At 40.6% G+C, this 22,749-nt stretch overlaps 1 protein-coding gene across 6 annotated transcripts in view; it reads left to right on the top strand.

Moving 5' to 3' along the window:
• The window catches only part of GUCY1A2 (guanylate cyclase 1 soluble subunit alpha 2), a 178,000-nt gene that overhangs the window by 38,817 nt on the left and 116,434 nt on the right, over positions 1 to 22,749 (top strand). The gene's annotated exons all lie outside the window — the stretch shown is intronic.

Below are 22,749 nucleotides of genomic sequence, written 5' to 3'. Positions count from 1 at the left end.
AGAGAGAAGGAGCTCAAGTCCCGTGCACTCTGGAAAGCTCATTTATGCCTTGCAAACAGGGGCTAAGTGATATTCCCCAGCCAACTGAATGTTTTCTTTAATTATTTATAAGTTTTTCTTGTGATGTTGGAGCAAATGGTGACATTGCCAGTCAGAACATTCTCTGCTGTGGAGTTGAGCAGTGCGTCTGAAATCAACAGGGTGAGGAATTTTACACAATGCCCAGATCTAATCCTTAATTTCACTCCAGCAGTACTGCAATAACACTAACAGTTACTAAGCCATTTACCAGGCAATAGCTTTCAGTACACTTTCTGAAAGGCTCTTACTGCAGAGTTCACATTGCCACGTTGTTATAGCCTACGTTTCTGTTTCAGTACACTGCTTTCCTCTGTGTCTCTTCTTACCTCTCATCCTGCATTCCAGGGAGTCAGAGCCTCAAATGGCACCAGGTATCACTTATGCCAGTTTCAGTGGTTTCCAGTCATTTAAACTGGCACTTGTCACCCTACGCTGCCTCTTTTCTCAGTGTTTTAGAAGAGGGCTCCCTTAACTAGTTAGCCTCATGTTGTGTTCAGTATGGGTTAGTTGAGAACATGTCTTGCAGACTGGATAGCTCCAAAAATCAGTTGAAGTTTCTCATTGCATAACCTTAAGTTATGGGAAAGCTTTTTGGTGTGAAGTTGACCTCTAGCTTGTTATGCATGTTTGTACTTAATGCTTGCACTGAACTACTTTGTATAGGTAGCTTGAACATACTGCTGCTTTATAAATGATGGAATTACTGATTTTCAGGGTTTTAAAGAAAAAACATCCAAGAATAGCCAGTCCCAGTGACACTGGATATGTATACACCCAACTTCTACCTATAGGTGTCCCATTTATGTTTTAGGTGGTTTGGATATAACTTGAGAAACTACACAGGGACTCAGTTTGAGAAAGACTCCTGCACTAACTGCATACTGAATTATGGGTTCTTTTCAAAATAGAGCTACTTCTGACAGCAGCAATGTTTCCAGCTCCTCTTCAGCACTGCCCTTTGTCACCACTAAACATGTTTCTGCTGTTTTTCCCCTAAAAACAATACGTTCCAGCAAAAGAAGCAAACTAGTGCTTCTCAATGTAATTCAACCTATTTAAAACCTATTTTTCAGAATCTGTCCTCAGAGTCACTCTAGCTTTTAATTATGGAAACGTTGTGTGAAAAGCGTGGAGGTGTTGGCTCTGAGATACTTTTCAAGCACAATTGTTCCTCTAACAGAGGCTTGTTCCATGTTCCTTCATTCCTCAGAGCCTGCCCATCCCTCTAAGGCACCTTCCTGTACCCTGGAACAGAGTCACAGCCATCTTCTACTCTTCATGAATCTACTGTAAATCATTCTGAAGAGGAAGAAAGTTTCCTTGGGGCAGAAAGGCTTTTAACACCCCCCCCCCCCCCCCCCCATATAATTACCAGTTTCACAAATGAAAGAGTCTCTTACCTGGGCAGATCTCACAGCTTGCGGTTTGATCATAGGAGAGGTAGCAGGGAGTGGAGCTTGCTGGAGGCAGGTTTGAGCAGCCATATTGGAAAACAACTCTTACTTTCAAAAACTTGTTCTGTACTACCAAGCTGTGCAGCTCTGCATGCACCCTTGCATCGTTGCTGTGTTTTGTGCCAAGTGTCATTACAGGTGCCTAGTGAGTTGAGCCAGTTGTCCGCTCAGGAGGGGAACCCTCTGTGTCTTAAAGTCTTCTGCAGAGTCAGACTGAACAAGTGTCATAGAATCATAGACTCATAGACTCAACCAGGTTGGAAGAGACCTCCAAGATCATCCAGTCCAACCTATCCCCCAGCCCTATCCACTCAACTAGACCATGGCACTAAGTGCCTCATCCAGTCTTTTCTTGAACACCTCCAGGGACGGTGCCTCCACCACCTCCCTGGGCAGCCCATTCCAATGGCAAGTCACTCTCTCTGTGAAGAACTTCCTCCTAACATCCAGCTTATACTTTCCCTGGCACAACTTGAGACTGTGTCCCCTTGTTCTATTGCTGGTTGCCTGGGAGAAGAGGCCACCCCCCACCTGGCTACAACCTCCCTTCAGGTAGTTGTAGACAGCAATGAGGTCCCCCCTGAGCCTCCTCTTCTCCAGGCTAGACAACCCCATCTCCCTCAGCCTCTCCTCATAGGGTTTGTGTTCCAGGCCCCTCACCAGCTTTATTGCCCTTCTCTGGACACATTCCAGCACCTCAACATCTCTCTTGAATTGAGGGGCCCAGAACTGGACACAGTACTCAAGGTGTGGCCTGACCAGTGCTGAGTACAGGGGCAGAATAACCTCCCTTGTCCTACTGGCCACACTGTTCCTGATGCAGGCCAGGATGCCATTGGCTCTCTTGGCTACCTGGGCACACTGCTGCCTCATCCTCAGCCCACTATCTACCAGTACCCCCAGGTCCCTTTCCTCCTGTCTGCTCTCCAGCCACTCTGTCCCCAGCCTGGAGCGCTGCTTGGGGTTGTTGTGGCCACAGTGCAGAACCCTGCACTTGGCCTTATTAAATGTCATCCCGTTGTCAGCAGTAGCCCTGTAGTAGCAACTGAGATTTTCTTGAGAAGCAGGTAGAAGGGAATGGCAGTATAGGTAATCCTTTGGCTGCCAGCAGTTACAAGCAAAACTGTCTTGAACAGTAAGAGGGAAAGGGTGATGGTGGAGTGCAGGGGACCTGAGTGGAATGTTGTGCTGCAGACATGAATTAGTTTAGCAATGTCAGTTTAGCCAAAGAGTTTTATTTTCTTCTCATCCTTTTTCATAAGCACTTTCCAAAAGTTCCTATATCTGAGTAGTCAAATGAGGCTTTGCGAATAGTTAAGTGCAGGTCAGTACATGATGCATTTTGCTAGATATTCCTGGTTTTCCAAAATGGGAAGTTGCACAGATTCAGAGGTTGTAGTTATCTTGCTGACATAGATTTTGAGACAACATGGCAATCCTATTATGTCATGCTCAAGTCCTTCGTATCTCCTGGATTGAAAAAAATAGACTGAGCTTTGGGAACTCTGTGCTGAATTCTTTCCCCAGAGCTTGCGTTGCTCGCGTACCTCGTTTGGGAATTCTGTTCAGTTTACCAGCACTTGTCTGAATATTGAGCAGGTAGATCAGTGGCTGTAAGCTTAAATATTGGCAGTAACTGACTTAGGTGTTTCACTGTTTCTCTGTCAGACATCATTATTCAGTTCACACTGGAATTGCATCCCACTTAGAACTAGCTCTTTCTCTTTAGCAAATTCTTACTCTGCAATAACCTCAACACTTTTCAGACTTGGTTACTTTAAATGGCAGCTGAAGGAATGTGACCTAGACAACTCTGCTGCATTTTGAAGCTGTTTAATTGTCTCAATGGTTCCTCAAGAAATATTTATTTTTAAATTGCAATGAACAGAGGACCTTTCAGCCTTGTTTCAAAGCACTTTTGTCTTCACATCAGATTTTATTTTCAGGCTTGCAAGGAGAAAAGCAAAACATTAAAACTATTTCCATCTAGTCTTCACATCACCTCCATGTTTAGGTGAAAGTGAGTCACAAACCATGATCTTTCCCTAAGTCAGCACTGAGAAGCAAATGAAAAAAAGCAACCTACCTATCCTGACTTTCAGGCTGGATAGAGCTTGTCCCATTTATGCAAAGGCTCATTTGTGTGCTTCGATCTACTGGGATTTAAAATTGCTGGAACAAATGACTTGAGTTTACGAGACTATCCTAAATTTCTAATGTAGGGCCTTTGAGGTTTGGGTGACAGGTAGCACTTCCAGCAGAGATGTATATAGACCTTTACAAAAGCACACCCTCATGCATTGATATGTCATCAAAGTCTTGTTAATTTGATGTGTTGTAGAGAAAGCCGTTCGGTGGAGTACTATGGGAAGATGACTCTTTGTTCACCAATATGGTTAGATGGTCAAATCCACTTTATTTCCGTGATACAGTAACTTATATGCACTTCTAGCAAGAGGCGTGCTCCACCAAGATTGGTTACAGTCAGAGGGTCCAGAGTTACTTGTAAGGCGTCAATAGGTCAGCATACCATAACAATCTGAGGGTCAGCCTCTGGGGCTGGCTAAACTCTGCCCACCTGCAGCTGCATGTGGGGGGAAGCTACCCTGTGCCTGCTATCTAAACTCCCAAGATGGATTCAAGGACATTCCCAACACGGGTTGCTCATGTTTATCAATTCTTGTGTGCTGTGCTAACAAGAATTTCTCCAACAATGTGTCTCCAGCTGGTCCTTGGACCTCTGGTTATTTACATGATCCCATTGTTGTACAGACCAAACATGTGGACTACATGGCTTTAATCTCAGTTTTCAACACCATCCATACTCTTGGATCATAATTCTGATACTTTACTATTTACTTGGTAGATATTTTACTCTGCATTATTCAGTGGACACATTTGACTTATTCCACAAAGCAGGAGGCAATTTTGTAATTTTATTAGGCTAGCAGTCTCACTGATTTACCTGAACTTATGGTAAGTTTGCAACTAAAACCCCTTGTAAGTCTGTGAAGGGTAAGAACCAACTTGTAGGAACTGAACCAGAATAGAACAGGATGTGATAGTTTACATTCACTCTTTTTTTCCTCCCTCCTTCTGTCCTTCAATTTAATTTTCTGCAGTGATTAATTGGTTTTTTTTTTTTTTTGTTGTTGATTATTCTGCACATTTTAAATTGTCTGCACAAATGATTATGAGTGTCTTTCAGTCAAGTTTCCTTGTATGTGTACTGCTCTTTAGTGTACATAAACTGAATGTGCTTGGCCTCTAAGGTTTCCAGTATTCCCATGCAGCTAAACATGTTATTATTTGGTTGTTTGTTTTTTTTTTTTCTATAGCAAGGTAGTACCCAGATGCTGAAGGGGATATTGGGGCTTGGTTCCTTTACTTGTTATACAAACATTTATGTTGTTTTTCACATTTCACACTGCTTCTTCCCCCTCTTGTGTTTAATAAAAAATCTGTACTTGTATGTAATCTGGTTTCCCAGATTTTGGGTATTAACCTTAAATAATAAGAGGACAAATACTACTGTTTTGCCTCTCAAAGGAAACTCATTCTACACCTCTCTTTCTGGGATAAATTATTTATTTTGACAACCAAAAATGCATTTATCATGGCAATTAATCATTTGGGATTGGTCATTTGTAGCTTCAAACATGGTTAATACAACTGTACTCTACAAGAGTTTAATGGAATTTAGTACAGTAGTATATGGAATGAGGTATGATTTCATTTGAGAGGTCTGGGTCTGCCTGTTGGAGTGTTCTGAAGCTCCTGTCAAGCCTGCCCACCAAGGTCTCTTTCCATGAAGTTGCTGTCGTTTCAGGAGACCTGATTTATGCACGGTGCAGCCTGGGGGAGCAGAAGCTGTCTTCTTCTAGGCACCCCTCATGTCTTCAGTGGTGGGGCCTCCTGGCACCACTGCTCCCTCCCTGGCATCATCTCCAGATGTTAGCCCAAAGCAGATGGGGGTTTTGCATAAAACTCTGTCCCTGACTCATGTGTGTAGCACATGTTGACATGACTCTTCCTATGTTTTACTTGTGAGCACTGCAGTATTTAGACATATGTGACATTACCATAGTTGTCCCACCTGAAGTTCTGCAGGACTTCCATGTTAATGCTTTTCTTATAGAAGTCAGTTCCTCATCTCTGTGAGCCCCTGTTGTTTTTAAGGCAGTCCTTTTAGGACAGACCTTTTGCTATGTCTCTGTATGTGCTGTTTGTTTTCATAGAGCTGCCTCATGGATATTGATTTTTCTGCCTTAATGATTTTGCCTTTCTCAAGCAGTCTGATAACTTACCACCTGTGACGTGGTATATATACTTGCCTCCTTGGCAGTACAATGTGATGACTGGAGATAGTTCACTTTTTGGTTTAGTGGGAAGACAAGGTTTGATTTTCCTGGTTTTCCTCTTGTGGTTTAGGAAATCAACCCCCAAATGAAAATTTACCAGATCAGCTCAGGTGGCTTGGAAGTAAGATATAACTATATTTTACAGCAAGCTAAATGTACAAGTATATAGAATCAACCAGGATTGAAGAGACCTCCAAGGTCATCCAGCCCAACCTAGCACCCAGCCCTAGCCAATCAACTAGACCATGGCACTAAGTGCCTCAGCCAGGCTTTTCTTCAACACCTCCAGGGACGGTGCCTCCACCACCTCCCTGGGCAGCTCATTCCAATGGGAAATCACTCTCTCTGGCAACAAATTCCTTCTAACATCCAGCCTATACTTCCCCCAGCACAACTTGAGACTGTGTCCCTTTGTTCTTTTGCTGGTTGCCTGGGAGAGGAGACCAACCCCCACCTGGCTACAACCTCCCTTCAGGTAGTTGTAGACAGCAATGAGGTCACCCCTTTAGAAATAATACAGAAATCCTTTCTTTCCCACCTGGACCCTCTCTCTCCCCCAGAGAAAAAACAAACAAGGCCTTACATGTTATCTGGTCAAAGTTAGTGCACAGTATGGAGGAGTTAGAGGGGAGTGAAGGAACAGCAAACAGAGCCAATGCCCAAAATCCAAGAGAGCAAAATTGTATATATATTGTCTTTTTATACCAATTAGGAAACCAATGAATGATACAGATTTTGTCATTATTTTCCTTTCACATCCAATTATCTCATTTATTTAGGTTCTGCACTGAGCTTTTAGTAAAGTCCTGATTTTTCTTATTGACATTTTTCATTAAGCCTTGAATGACCACATCTCTTCTGGCTAAGATTCTCCTCACCTGCCACTCCTATGACATCAGTACTGGGCAGATCAAGAGGAGATGAGATTGACCTTGCAGGTACCCCCTCCTGGGGCCTCAATCCAGACCCATCTCTCTTGGTGCATGAATTGACAAGATGAGTCTTGCCAACCCTGTAGATACCGTTCTGAAACTGACTCGACGTGAAGCTGGCAAGCAAGTTGAAAGTGAATCATGAAATACATTATTTGCTTCCTGGTCAGATACTGTGCAGCTGTATTTTTCCTTGTTCTGCTGCCCTCCTGCTCAAATTTACAACCCTTTGAACTAGATCAGTGTTTGTAACGGTACTCACTGGCCATTGACCTCCTGTTGGGCTTGTGAACTCTTTAATTTAGAGAACTTGTCAAAGTATAAAGTTGGCACCTAAAACTGCATCACTGAAGGTGGCCATAACTTTCCAGCAGAATGGTAGTGTCAGCTTTTTATAACTCTACTAATTGTGCAGGCTGCCTGAGCCAGCACCTCACGTGTTGTGGAGAGGAGAAGTTTGTGGTATGTGAGCTAGATTGCACCAGCAGGAATTTGTCCCAGTGTCCCAGTGTGTTTTGCTAAATGCAAAATGAACAAAACCAAACCAGCCCAAACTCTAGATTAAAAAAAACAGCTATGCAAAATAAAACCAAACCAGCCCAAAGTCTAGATTAAAAAAACAGCTATGCAAAATAAAAACCAAACCAGCCCAAAGTCCAGATTAAAAAAACAGCTATGCAAAATAAAACCAAACCAGCTCAAAGTCTAGATTAAAAAAACAGCTATGCAAAATAAAAACAAACCAGCCCAAAGTCTAGATTAAAAAAACAGCTATGCAAAATAAAAACAAACCATCCCAAAGCCTAGACTAAAAAAAAAACCCAAACAGCTATATCTGGAAAGTTAGATTCAAAAATGTATAGCTAGATATGTAGTAAATTAGACAGATTTTAGGAGTTCTGAGTAATAACTGTTCATTTTAAAATGTGGGTTGATTCAGTGGAAGCCAGTGAGAATCTCCCCAGTTCAGTTCTTTTTGTTTTCTTTAACTGTGGAGTTACTCATCTAAGTCTTTCTTCCTCAGTATGAGGAAGTGCCATCTCTTGTACTTCCTTTCAGTCACTCAGCTACGTGTTTGCTCATTATAATCAGAGCAGGAGACTCTCCTGTTCAGCAGCTGACTCTCACAGTGACCAATAGACAATCAAAAACGTAAGAAAATGTTTTCAGCCTGCAGTGCTTTTTTCTGTAGTAAACCTTCCCAGCTTTTAGGTCTCCCAGAATGAAAGTGCATCATCTTACAGTGGCATCCAGTATGTGGCCCTGACAGCCCCTACAGGACCACTCCTTTAGTTTCATGTAGTGCCTTTGGAAGTGGGGGAAGTTCCTACTATCAGCTTCTGTGACATCTTGTGGACACAAGTCCACTGTCTACTAGAAGCTGTGAAGATGAGACCCCTCTGGTTGGTGGCCACTTTCAGCCAGGTCTGTGGTGGTGTTGTGTGTGGACTGGAGCAGGTGATGAGGAAGCCTGCTTGCCCATTGCTTCAGCAAAGCGCTTTTATGTTGTGTTTGTTGACCATCAGAAACAATATAAAAATAAAGCTTTGTAAAATCCAGAAAATATGGTTTTTAATACTGAGAGTCTATTCTGTGTCTTCTACTTCTACTTTTTGTTCTGGATCAACTGAATGAAAAGAGCAATCCTGACACTGGCAGGCTAGTTGATAACCAACCACACTGTTTTGAAGTGTTTTGCTTTTGCTCTGTAACTGCGGTTTACCTCTCTCCTAATAAAATTAAAATGGGGTGGCCTGAAAGTCATTCTATCATGAGGGACATCTGTCACTTACAATCTAGGCATTGTGATTTTTCCCAGAGCTGATTTATTCACAGTTACTCTTTGACTTTAAGCTCCCATTGCTTTGCAGGCTCCTGGAGCTCTCTGCTAATGCTAATATCACAGTATCACAGTATCATCAGGGTTAGAAAAGACCTCACAGATCATCAAGTCCAACCCTTTACCACAGAGCTCAAGGCTAGACCATGGCACCAAGTGCCACGTCCAACCTTGCCTTGAACTGCCCCAGGCACAGTTTGCTTGTCAAAATGTGTTTGGACTTTGATGGTCTTTAAGATGAATTGAATTAGCTGTCTTGACTGCTTCTAGAGGCTGTGATGGGTTGTAAGAAACAATAAGGGGGGACATGGCTTTCTTATCTCATGGTTGTGCATCAGAGATCAACAACAATGTGAAGGTAGCCCAGAATTTTTAATGTTTCTTCTTTAAGGTAGGCTAATGAAAATGTAATTTAAAAAACGTTCTCAATGATAGGACTGAAGAATAACACTCAAGAGACAAAAAGCTCCCTTGACTGTTGAGTCAAGTGGCTACTAAAACAATTTGACTTCATGATGAACTCTTCTCTCTTATGATTTGTGTAATTTTTTTATGATAAGGGAGCTGCTTGCACATGAAAATGTCCGTCTTTATTTCATTGAAAAGTTTTGAATGAGTTTCTGAATTACAGTATGCTATGACTAGGGGAAAGAAAGCACATTTCATTAATTTTTACATTGCATAATGAAAGTATTCAGGCATGATTTCGTTTTGATTTTCAGTCATCTTTTTTTTTTACCTCTTTTTTAGTAACTGAAATTAAGTATTGGTTTTTCACAGTACATTTTATCCTTTTCCTCATTTATTTATATGAGTTTTTGAGGGACTGTGCTGTTCATGGCATCACATTGCTCTAATCTGAATAGGTATGATGTCAGTAAAAGCCATTTTCCTTGGGATGGTTGAAGTAAAAACATTAGCAAGCAATTTATTAATGAATCCATTTTTAAGCAGATATTTAGATGGGTAAAGATACTCAAACTAGGATAACTTTGGAGTCTTTCAGTTGCAGCTGTTGAAGGGTTAACAAATCTGTCACAAAACAAAACCAGCCATGCCCTATGTCTTGAGGAAGAAAGAAAAAACTGGCCAGACTAACTTTTCTTTTGTTCTGCTTATGATGGGGACAGGCTCCTCTGCAACATTGTGGCACATTCTATTGTTTTGGTTCTCTTTGAGAACAGAAGATCAGAGACATTGGGACATATGCCCCAAGACAGGCATGTGGTGTGAATGTGTGAATCAGGGGACTCAGTTATGTCCTTTCCTTCCCCTGATGCCGAGGGCCTCTGCAGCTTAAATTTAGTCTCTGCTCTTACAAATATTTCAGTTGTCAAGTAGCATCTCCTCTTCTGCATCACTTTGCTCAGAAAGGGATGATATTAAAATTGATCTTATACAACAGAGACTTCTTGTATTAGTGTAAAACTTTTATGGGGAATGCTCAGCGAATTCTAAATTAATTATAATGGTTTACCTTAAATAGAAAGAATTGTTGCAGTATTTTGTAAAGCCTTTGGTGCTTTCTGTTTTGTTACCTGAAGGGTAACCAGCAGGGGGAATGTTTGAATGGATTAAGACAGCCTGAGCATTATTCTTGACCGTGCTTGCTATGGCTCAGAGTCCTTTGCAGTGCAGGCTTTTGGATAACTCCTCTGTTGGAGTACTTTGTGGTTCCATGGACACTGCACCAGGCAACAGGAATGAAGAGATCCCCTGTTCCCAGAGTTCTGGTATGTCATTAAAGAAAAGCTACCAAGAAATGAACAAAAGAGGCTATATTTATTTCAGATCCACTTGAAACCTGTGGGGAAAATTGCCAGCAAATATTAAAAGAGATATTTCATATTGAAAGAACTTTGATTTTTTTCATTAAATAGTATTTTATTTTTAATTTATAATAAAAAGTAAAAACAAAAATACTGTTTCTGGCATTGATGATGTGCAGACATTCATTGTCTAAGTTTTGTGTGAAGGAAAAATGGAACATATACTTAAAATGGCATCAAATTTTCTCACTCATCTCAGTGGCCTGCTGATTCAGTCTGTTTCTTTTTTGCTCAGGAAGGCTTCAGATTCTGTTACTGGATAACTTCTGTTCTGTCTCTTGAACATTCAGTTTCTGGTGTTTGTTCCTGGGAATATGGGGATAAAATAGCTGAGAATATTTTATGTCAGCCAAAAATGCAGAAACATTTGAGAGGTTTCCTAGCTATGTTCAGCAGCATCAGAGGGTCTGGAAAGGGTTTTGGAACCATTCTGGGTAATGGGGAACTCCATAGAGAGTTCTGGGGACATGGGAATAACACTGACAAATCCATAAACAGCATTTAAAAATAACTGACTTACTTTCTCTGATTCTGTTTGTTCCCATGATGTCATACAATCATGTATGGGCTCGCTGAACGTGAACACAACTGAGGTACCGTACTGGACTAGTGGGACTTGAAGGACTGTCTCAGTTGGTTGCACTGTCCAGAAATTCCAAATTTTGTTAGTACAATATTCTGTGAAACAACTGTAACAATGACAAAACATTGAATCTGTGCATGTTAGCCTAGTGAGGTGTGCCTGGGAGTATAAAGATGAAGAGAAGTGTCAGCGGATGTGGTCAGGATCTTCTGACCCCTAACTGATGATATAAATCAAGTTACAATTCTAAACTAAGTAGATTCAGATACTGTGGGACTAAAACCTGATACCTTTTCTCAGGATAAAGAAAATATTTCTTGCTTTTAATTAGGAGTTAACATCAGCCCAGTTTCAACAGGATTACTTTGGGGATAGGTACTTATTTTGAGTAAGGAGAGCAAAATAAGGTCTAATTTGACATTAAATGCAGAAAATACATTTAGTGACTGCTCCTGCAAATGTCTTGAGCATGAAACTCTTGGTAACAGAAACTGTCCATATGGGGTGTTCAGGGAATTAGAGTTTTACTTCTGAATAGGAGTCATTAACTTTGTCAGTACTGTGTTGCTGCATTTGTTAAATTTAATTGGGATACAATCACAATTACCTTTTTTTTTCTTTTAAGAAAAAAAAATCCATAGCATTGATTTATCATTCAAAAATTTAGATTCAAAAGTTGTATAAGCTTTGTATTTTTGCATGTGTTAATTTGTTTGACAAAACAGAATCGCTGAAGAAGTGGAGATTCTAACACTAAGAGTACAAGTGGATTAGTGGCAACAAGTGATTAACACATTGTTTTCTGCTAATGCCAGATTGATTATACCTCTACAAAATGAAAAGGTGAAAGAACTGATTGGATACCTCCCAAAATTTCTCTTTCTGGATTTGTTTTCAGCCACAAATGGCTGTTTGTTAGCCAAACTCTAGGCTCTTTTCGCTAGCAGACCTTCCGTTAAAGCTGTCAAACGCTGCTCTGAGTAACTACTGGGTATGGATATAAATCCTTTGTAAAGCCAAGGAGAATTTAACCAAGAAATCACTTAATGAATAACAGAGGACAGATACAAGTTTTTTTCTTATGATATTTTAATCAAAATAGAGATGTTAAAACTAATGCTAAATCAATGCAGGTGTTAGTTTATAAAATTATACTATGAAGAACATCCTCATGTATCATGCATGAGCACAGAGCTATGTTCAGTTTGCAGTTTAAGCTCATTTTGCTGCAATCATGGAATCATAGAATGGCTTTGGTTGGAAGGGACCTCAAACGTCATCCAGTTCCAACCCCCTGCCATAGGCAGGGACACCTCAAGGCCTCATCCAATCTGGCCTTGAACACCTCCAGGGTGGGAGCAGACACAACCTCCCTGGGCAACCTGTGCCAGTGTCTCACCACTCTCACTGGAAAGAACTTCTTTCTGACATCCATTTTAAATCTCCCCTCTTCGAGTTTAAATCCATTACTCCTTGTCCTGTCATTACAAAACCTTGTAAATAGTCCCTCCCCAGCCCTCCTGTAGGCCCCCTTCAGGAGGCCACTGCAAGGTCTCCTCAAAGCTTTCTCTTCTCCAGGCTGAAGTGCCCCAACTCTCATATCCTGCCCTCGTAGCAGAGCTGCTTCAGCCCTCTGATCATCTTCGTAGCCTCTTCTGGATTGGCTCCAACAGTTCCATGTCCTTCATGTGCTGGGGGCTCCAGAACTGTACACAGTACTCCAGGTGAAGTCTGATGAGAGCAGAGCAAAGGGACAGAATTCCCTCCCTTGCCCTGCTGGCCATGCTTCTCTTATCCATTTATGATTAAATTACTGTTATCTTGTTTCCTAATAATTACTGTCATCTTGTGTCCTAAAAATTTCTACCTGCTTTTGCCATGAGAGAAGCCCCCAGAACTTATGCTTGAGCCACCTTGTTCCTTGTGGTGGTTTGCTGTATGCTGAAAAGCCCATGAAATGTAGAATCATAGAATCACAAAATGCCAGGGGTTGAATGCTAGGTCATTTGGGCTTGTTTAATACCCTTAGCAAAGATGTCACAGAAATACAAGGACCCATAAGCACAATAATTTCTCAAGAGGAGGACTTCATTTTGGTAACCCCTATGATATGTTTTTGAACACATTCTTCTCTCTTCTTTCAGCCACCTTCTATTCCCTTTGTCTATAATCACCTTCAGTTCATCTGTGTTTCATGAGCAGTTTGGAGCCAGAGAAGTTGGATTCAGATGTGGTTCTTCAGAGTCAGGGTCTTCAAGTCCTTGCCTAGTGAACTCACTGGGAAGCTGTGACAAAAAGGGGCTGGATTGCAGGGTTCAGGAAAACAATTAATTTGTGCTTTGCTTGCAGGTTTAACTGCAAGCCTCAAGCAAGTGATTACTCTGAACTAATCTGAACAGATCTAACACACCACTTTCACAGAATGGAAGAATGCACTATTAGAATTTAAAGCAAGACTACAATGCCATGACCTAAAAAGTGTGCTGAACATTATACATGTGTTAGGTAATCATTGAAGGCTACAAACTTAAAACATGCTAAATACGCTGTACCCTTCCAGGTGACGGTTCTCAGACCCAGGAAAGAAGCCTTGTCTGCTGTCCTGACTGAGGAGGAAGGGTCTTCATATGGGCAAGATGCAGTGCTGGAGAGGCAACTCCCAGTCCCTGTCCCAAACCTTAGGGCTTTATGCCCCGATTTGCATGACTGTGGGCAATACTATCCCTGAGCGGATTATACTGTCTGGAATATTTATCTCTGGCAGTATAATGGAGTTTCTCCTTATCTTTCTTTATCCATAGAGGAGGTTCACTTATGTGCTTTTCTTTTTGCTTCTCTTTTACTGATCCTGTGATTGTCTAGATACAAAGGGTTGTTGGCTGAAACCGATGCTGAAACCTCCTAGCTTCTCTTTATCTCACTTTCTCGGGCAACTGAGTAGTGTTTTGAATGAGACTCAGAGCATATTATTTGTTGAAGGATTTCAGTTCTCTGGATGATGCAGCACTGCTGTATTTGGTCTAGGGCTTATGGACAACTCAGGGCCGATCTACTTACACGGCTCCTCATAGCTCGTCTCTGCATACGTAGGGCCTCAAGGCAATCCAAGTCTGGGTCACTTTTACAGTCCCCTTGGGTTGCCTGCATGCCATGAAACTTGTTCTTAAATTATGAGCCAGACAGTCCATACAGAAGTCCTAACATTTCAGCTGTGTTAGCCTGGTATTTGAAAACAATTGTGGCAGTGAGTCATCCAACTAAATGGGCACACACCACTGCAAATCTTTACCCATGTAAATAGTCTTCACAGCAGTGGCTACTTGGGAGGCTTCTTTAAGCAGACACATGAGTACTTTCCTGAAAAGAGACTATATTGTAATACTTTTCCTGCCTATGCAATGTTCAGACTTATGTCAGAAATAGGTAGTTGCCTAAGGTGGTCTTATGCTTCCCTCTGTTAATTGCATTCTACGGTGTGTTATACAGTAAGTATAAGTGGTTGCTGTTCAAACAGAGCTTTCTCACATGACTGGGGAAGCAGAAGGATTACAAGCAGAGGAAAACCAGATTCCATTTTCTAACAAGCTGAAGAGTTATTAACATTTTTGGGGTATGTGTCTGTGAATTGTGTCTGCTGAAGTGAAAACTGTACAGATGATCAGTATTTGATAGCATGTTATGGAATTAAAAGAAGAGACAGTTTTTGATTCCTGCATAGATTAAAAAGCATGAGGCTTACTTCTTTGAAAGAAGTGCATAAAAAAAAAAGGCTTTGGAAGTTTAAGCTTAACAGATCTTTCCCTGTGGAATTCTTTAAGCATTTGTATTCGTAGGTAGTAATCTACCTAAAGACTGATGCTTTTCCACTTCAGTTAGAGAAAATGAAAAGAAGTAAGGCATTCTGCTGAGCAGGACTGATAGCCCACAGCAGATTATAAAGGACTCGAGTAAACCTGTCATCTCTTGCAGAAGTAAGACTGAGAAATTAGTTTAATTTGTAGGTTTATTCCCTTTGAAGAAATGTATCAGTAAAGGTATTTGTCAATCTGCTGCTGTAGATCTCTGAGAAGAACCTAATAATATAACTCTCTGCTCTCATTCAAGAAAGTGATCTAGATTTAAAATAACCTCTCCTAAGGGAGCAGGAGGGGAAGAATTGTTTTAAACTGGGACCAAAAAAATTATGAAAAGCTTACCTGAGAGCCCCAATTACTGGGGCACATTTACTGTTAATATGTTTGTAACACATGTAAAACATTGGGATTTGGGAAAAGCTAAAATGCAATAGGAAACAAATTAGTTCTTACATAGACAAACAAGATGCTGAGATACCCAGGCAGAATCATACATTTTGCACTGCACTTGCACAAGCACTCAGTGCAGTAGTGTTTAACTTATGCTGATCTTCATGAGTTGTCCTGTCTCCACTAAATTCATCAAGATTTGTATGAATTACTATGAAGAAGCAGGATCTTAGCTAAGGTGAAAAGAGACATAAATATATTACTTCAAGTAGTCTATTGCTGGATTTTATAAATGTGTGAGTTTCTACATGTATGAGGGCTGGGGGTCAAGAGGGAGGGGACAGGCTCTTCTCAGTTGTGCCCTGTGATAGGACAACGGGCAATGGATGTAGACTACAACACAAGAAGTTCCACCTCAAGGTGAGGAAGAACTTCTTTACTGTAAGGGTCATTAGAGCACTGGAACAGACTCCCCAGAGAGGCTATGGAGTCTCCTTCTCTGGAGAATCTCAAGACTCGTCTGAATGCATTCCTGTGTGACCTGAGCTAGATTCTATGGTTCTGCTCTGGCAGGAGACTGGACTCAATGACCTGTGGAGGTCCCTTCTAACCCCTGACATCCTGTGGTCCTGTGAATTGGAGAAGCATCGTACTGTAAAACTAAAATCAAACTGTAATTCAGAAATTCAGAATTTTCCTACTTTTACATTTATTAATAATGTTAACAATATATTATTTCACAACGATCTTCTTCTTTCACGGGGGTGAAGCTACAGCAATAAGTGCGTTACTGAGGTTTCAGCAAGTTGATGTGTTGGCCATTTCAGATATCCAATAAGGGCAAAATGTTTTCTCTGTTTTGGTATGAGGTTGTTTGCTGAATACAACATCACATGATAAGACATGCTATGTGTTGACATAAGGCCAAGCCAGCAGTCCTGATACAATTTTCACAGTCCAAGCCATTTATAGTTTGTTCTCAGATCCAGTCAACTGTCCATTTGCTGGGACAGTAAAAAGCCCTTCCAATAAAATGTCCTTAGGAATAGCTAAGAAAAATATTATCATATTAAACCTAGTAGGATTTATTTATTTATTTTACATGTGTCAAACTTAATGACAAAGGAGTTATGAGAAAATAACTGCTGTTGTAAGGCAGTGTTAAAATGAGGAAGCACAGGTGTAAAGTGGTAACATAGAAGAAGAGCTTCAGCCAGACAGGCAAGGCAGAATACATTTTGAACAGTAAGTATGGCAGTGACAGCTTTCCATAGTCATTCTTTAGAAAGGCAATAGAAAACTAAATAAAATGTATCATAAAATTATACCTTTCTGAAATCCAAAGCAGAAGCAGCCTCTGCATTCTGCATTTGCAGGTTTGTCTGCAGGAGCAAGCCTTTAAAACCACATGTGACACGTGAAGTCACAGTGCCCTGCTGTGCTGTGTTCTTTCTCTAGGGCGAGGCACTGCATATTTAAAAGCAAATTTGGAACTTGATGACTATGTGATCCCTTTCAGACAGAGAACAAAGGAACAAATGCAATTTAACACAGAAGTCTGACCATATTTGACAAATACCCCACCTTAATCCAGATTTTATATTGTTTGAGCCAGCATATTTATTTATGTTTTTTGGTGACACAGTACAACAAAGTACCACTCTAACTAATTAGCTTCCAAGGCACAGTAAAGCATTCAAATAACAAACTTAACAGATAAAACCACATCTCTGTAATGGAGGGGTAATAATTAATGCAAGATGGTGTATTTTTTTTTTCCAAATTAATACTGTTTGTTGATTTTGGTATTCAGAACTCTCACCATCCTGACCACTAATTTTAATAATAATCAGGTTCTCTTGCAACAGTCATGGAAACATTTTACAGAGGAATAATATAGGATCTAGAATGTTTAAGAAGTAACTAGCAAAAATATAAGCATTTAAACCCAATTCAACTGGAAGAGAAGGGTCTTGTGGTCAATATACTGCTTTGCCCACCAGATGGACTCAGGAAACACCTTTCTGCTTATTGCAGAAGGCAATTGGTGAATTACAAGTGGCTTTAAGTATTTATTCACAAATATTAATCTCCTGATTCTCAGGGTTAGCTACAGCTACAGACAGTAGCCCAAATGCTTTCAGGGAACTCAGCCACTGAGGTTTCTGATTCTTCCCAGACTTCACAGGCTGCTGGGGAAAGAGGCAGACTATCTCTGACCTGATCCTGGTTTCTTGAGACATTCTGTGTGTCCCTTCCAGGGCTTCTCATCTTGATCTGGGCAGGTGTAGGCAGGATGTCTTGCATTATGCAGTCTTGGCACGATGTTATGCTGGCTATGCAGGCTTATCACGTGGAGGCAATTATGCCCATTCCTGGTAAACTCAAATCAGTCTCCAGGCAAAATACCCCGAAGTATCAGTTTGTTACTGTGTGGCAGAGATAGTTTATAGCTTAGCATGGCATAGCAAGATGCAATAAGTCAGTAAGGCAGAATACTGCCAGGATCAGAGAGCAATGGCAGCAGGCAGCAGCAGGCAAGCACAAATACAGCAGCAGAGCACATTATGTTACCTGCTCAACTCTTTTTATCAGTACAGCCCAAGACTAATGGGCCTTTAGACACAGAATAGCCAAGCAGAATGCCAGTTTGCCAAGCTTGACCATATTAGGTTAAGTCATAGGCTTGCTTTACCCAAATTTGAGAAAAACAGGCCTTGCATGAGGCAGGCACAAGTCAAGTGTATGTACTTTGTTTACCACAGTTTGTACACAGGAGCAAAACAAGTCTGGGCAAGCCAGAGTCCTTAGACTCAGTGGCTCCAGGTTCTTAGGATTGCCTACCATGACAACCTCTACCAGAATCAAGGAAGGTATCATGTGTTGACTTTGTTCTTCAGAATTTCCATTCTCATAGCAAAGCAGATAAAAACTAGCAACACAATCTGTTCCTCAACTGCTGCTATCTGGAAGCAGCATTCCTGGGTGCTGAGCGAACAAGCTGTCATTGGGGATGCTGATGGAGGTGGTGCAACTCTGCTGAAGACACTCTGGTTTTATTTTACCACACAGGTACCTGTATTTGAATCTATTTTCACAAGTGTATTTATGATTCCTCATGCCCTCATCTCAGGAGCCATATACCCAGGAAACATTTTTAAAGTGTCTTAGCTTTCCTTCACATCCTTTCAAATTTTCAGACTACTATCTTGCATTTAGTAGTGTAAGTTATCATAAGAGTTTTCCCTCTCTTCTTTCCAGGAGGGAAAATATTCAGCACCCTTTCCTTTATGATTTAAGTTGTATTTCATTTAAGTAATGTCTCTTTTTTTATGGAGAAAGGACAACTTTTTAAAAACTTCATACTTCTTTTTCAAATATGGAGGTTTTTTTTAGAGTCGATCTGTAGCACATTAGAGACTGATAGGCCACATTAGAGACCTTTGCTGCTTTTCAGATCAGCTCTGTTGAGTAAAATAGCATGAGACCCATTTGTACTTAACAAAGAAGTAATTTGGAAAGAGTAAATTAGTTGCTTGCAGCTACGAGGTGAGTAAGTAACATATATAAAGGATTGTAGCACTATCTTCAATTAATTTCCTCACCCTTTTGGCTATATTCAATTATTTTAGTACCTTTATGTGGTCTTATTACAACAATCTGTGATTTATCCTTATCCAGTGTTCTAGGTGTTTCCCATTTAATTCCCTCTAACAATTTTTCTTCAGTGCTTCTGACTTTGCTAAACTGAATTTTTCATTTTATGTTGACATGATCTCAGTACAGTGCATATTTTTAGGACCCTGAAGAGTTCAATTTCATGTGATCGCAGACAACTTTTACATAAAATGGTCGAGTTCCATTTTAAATTAGTTAGATTTTGTTTTGCCATCAGTTTTCCTGTTTGCAAGACTTTCCCACTGTTTTATTCTCCTGGTGGTTGGTGATATTCTCTTATCTCCTGTTCAAATGTAATTGTTGTTAGCTTGTGTGCATTTATTTTTTGTTCAGAGAGTCTTGAGAGTACTTTAAATCCATAGCAATAAAGGTCCTGATGATTAATAAACTCTCTTATAGGACATGAAATATGAATGACTGTGCCCTAGGCATAAGATTCCATTAAAGTAAAAAGATGTGTCAGAGGACATGATGAGGCCAATGGAAATGGTGTTACTTTTCCCCCCTCTTCTATTTAATCAGTTTATTGTATACTGTTTTTATATCAAAATTCATTAAGCCTGTTGAAAGCTCAGAGCTTTGAGATGATGTATAAAAAAGCTGAGGTTCACTGTGTGAGTTTGCTTTGCTCTAAGTATGTAACTGATTATGGTTTTTTTTTGGCTGCTGCCACTGTGTTCTTTGAAAGCCTTATCTATGCATAATGTTTTTTTATTAATAGAAATGAGCTTAAACATATCAAGTCTGTGGGATTTGGGGTAGCTCAACCAGAAAGATTTGACTTGACTTGCTGTATATATGTGCTGAAAATCTCAGTTTGTATTTCACAGAATCACAGAATGTCAGGGGCTGGAAGAGACCTCGAAAGATCCTCTAGTCCAACCCTCTTGCAGAGCAGGATAAACTATACCAGATCACACAGGAATGCATCCAGGCAGGTCTTGAATATCTCCAGATAGAGGAGACTCCACAAGTCCCCTGGGCAGCCTGTTCCAGTGTTCTGTCACCCTCACAGTGAAGAAATTCCTCCTCATGTTTACATGAAACTTCCTATGCCTCAGCTTCCACCCGTTGCCCCTTGTCCTGTCTTTGGTGGTCACCAAGAAGACTATTAATGAGGTCACCTCTTAGACTCCTCTTCTTCTAGCTTAAAGAGCCTCAGCTCCCTCAGTCTCTCCTCATAAGAGAGATGTTCAGTTTTCTTAATCATCTTTGTGGCTCTGTGCTGGACTCTCTCAAGCGGTTCTATGTCCTTCTTGAACTGGGGGGGCCCAGAACTGGACACAGTACTCTAGATGTGGCCTCATCTGGGCAGAGTAGAGGGATAGGAGAACCTCTCTGGACTTTCTAGCTGCACCCCTTCTAATTCACCCTCCTGGCTACAAGAGCACACTGCTGGCACAAAATGTATGGCTTGGATGAAGACCGATTTTCAAAACAAATAATAATGAAAATAAATCTCTGTGAATAACACTAATTCCATATTTACACTCTGAATAACAAGTTTTTGCTCTTACAGTGATGTTATACCAGAATAACTGCTCATTTCAGAGCAGTTGCCTTGCTTCACATAAAATGTCCATAATATTAAGACTAGGTCTGTAATACAGGCCCTACTACTGCCTCAGACGCTATTGCTGACTGAATGGCACATAATTTTTGTTTTGATGTTTCCAAGGAAACAGAGCTTGCTTCCACTCCCAGTTGGTTTCACCATGTGTGGAAGCCATACATTTTTTCCTTGTTGTGTATTCCTCTGGATTGCTTTACAATTTCCTTCTTCGATAACTGCGCGTTCCACTCTGCATCTGCAGTGTCTTCACGTTGAATTGAACCATGCTTTCATTCCAGTCTTGAGTTGCCTGTGTCTCTGGCACCACATAGATTCAACTGTCTTCCAGTCGTAGTAGATTGTAGCTTTTACATTTCAAGATGCATGTTTGTCATTTCTTTTTGTTTGTTTGTTTGTTTCTGCTTGTTTGGTTTAAGATTGTTGTTGTTCTGTTGGTTTTTTGCTTATTTGTTCTTTCGTTGGTTTATTTTTTGTGATTGTTTTGGGGTTTTGTTTTGGTTTGGTTTTTTTTAACTGAATGCTTCCATCACTCTGTCTCTTTAGCTCCTATACACTTCTGCAAAATGGTTCCTACGGTGACATTACATGTCTTTCTGCATGCCTTGCTCTGCCCTTTGAGATCTTTCCCTTCAGAAGAAGAGATGCTGTTATGACATCTCATCCACACTACTTTTATAATAAGACAAAAGCAACCTCTTTTGGTATGAATTTGTTTTATTGAGCATTTCAGCACATTTTTTACTGTTATGGGGTCTTAATTAAGTAGCAGTGTGCAGGACTTTTCAGTTCTTGTTCACTTTCTGTCTCTCTGCCCCTATTTCTTCACTTTCATAGAACTTGCTTTCATAAATACTTTCTTCCTGCAACACCTAACACCTGGATTGCAAGGGGCACTCTAGAAGATAGCTATGCTCGTGATTTTTAAAGCTCTTTTAAGGCTTTGTTATATAACTGGAGATGATGAATTTAGAATTTGTTCTCTTACAACCAAAAGTACTAAAACGAACCAATATAAGGGCTTTTATTTCTTTATTAGATGTACTTGCTTTAAACCACAAGGACTTTTTATTTGGTTGGTTTTTTATTTGTAAAAGAGTCTTAAACCATTTTGGTGCAAATTGTGAAATACTATGACAGACAGTGAGACACTGGAAATGGAAAATTTCAGCCTCAGTGGTTCAAATATGACAAAGGTATGAGCAATGGAAAATGAGATCTGTTAATGGGAAAGATGGCTGGTGAGGGGGCTGGAGCACAAGCCCTATGAGAAGTGGCTGAGTGAGCTGGGCTTGTTTAGCCTGGAGAAGAGAGAGACTCAGGGGAGACTTTTTCACTGTCTACAGTTATCTTGAAAGGAGGTTATAGCCAGGTGGGGCTTGGTCTCTTCTCACAGGCAGCCAGTGACAGAAAGAGGGGACACAGTCTCAAGCTGCATTAGGGCAGGTTTAGGTTGGATGTTAGGAAGAATTTCTTAACAGAAAGAGTGATTGGCCATTGGAATGGGCTGCCTGGGGAGGTGGTGGAGTCTCTGTCTCTGGAAGTGTTTAAAAAGAGATTGAATGTGGAATTTGGTGCCATAGTTTAGTTGATTAGATGGTGTTGGATGGTAGGTTGTACTTGATGATCACGAAGGTCTTTTCCAGTTTGATTAATTCAGAGATTCTTGTGATTGGGTGAAAGGTATGTCACCTTTAGTAGTAAAAGAGGCTTGTAATATTGCTTATGATGCAAGTAGAACAGATTTTAGTCAATGTTTTTTAACTTCCTCAGGACATGAAGGGTAATGCAGCTGAAATGCTTAGATGGTACTGGTTTATGACAGAAAAAAATCTTTACAGATGTAATTAATAAAGCAGATTATGGCCTTTGCCTTCTGCTTAAGTTTTGTTTATGAGCAAAATGTTTTCTCCATGGTTCAAGGATGCAGGTAATTCTGTGTCTATAGATCAATTACCTATGAACATTTGTACTACAAAGAAAAAAGAAAAAAACCCAACAACATATGCATGCACGTGGAATGCCTTCATTTTCTGAGCCTCATACCTTTGGTGGCTTTGCCACTGCTTCTGACCCTATCTTAAAATGTCTTGCTGGGATAGTAAAGATGGCTTAGAAAGTCCCAGGACCCAGAGATGGTAAGTATGTTGTCTAAGGCTAAATGATGTTGTGAGGTG

Source organism: Pogoniulus pusillus, chromosome 3 (genome assembly GCF_015220805.1).
Source record: "Pogoniulus pusillus isolate bPogPus1 chromosome 3, bPogPus1.pri, whole genome shotgun sequence".
Lineage (NCBI taxonomy): Eukaryota > Metazoa > Chordata > Aves > Piciformes > Lybiidae > Pogoniulus > Pogoniulus pusillus.
Note: the sequence above shows the minus strand (reverse complement) of the source record. Positions and strands in the feature narration are given on the sequence as shown.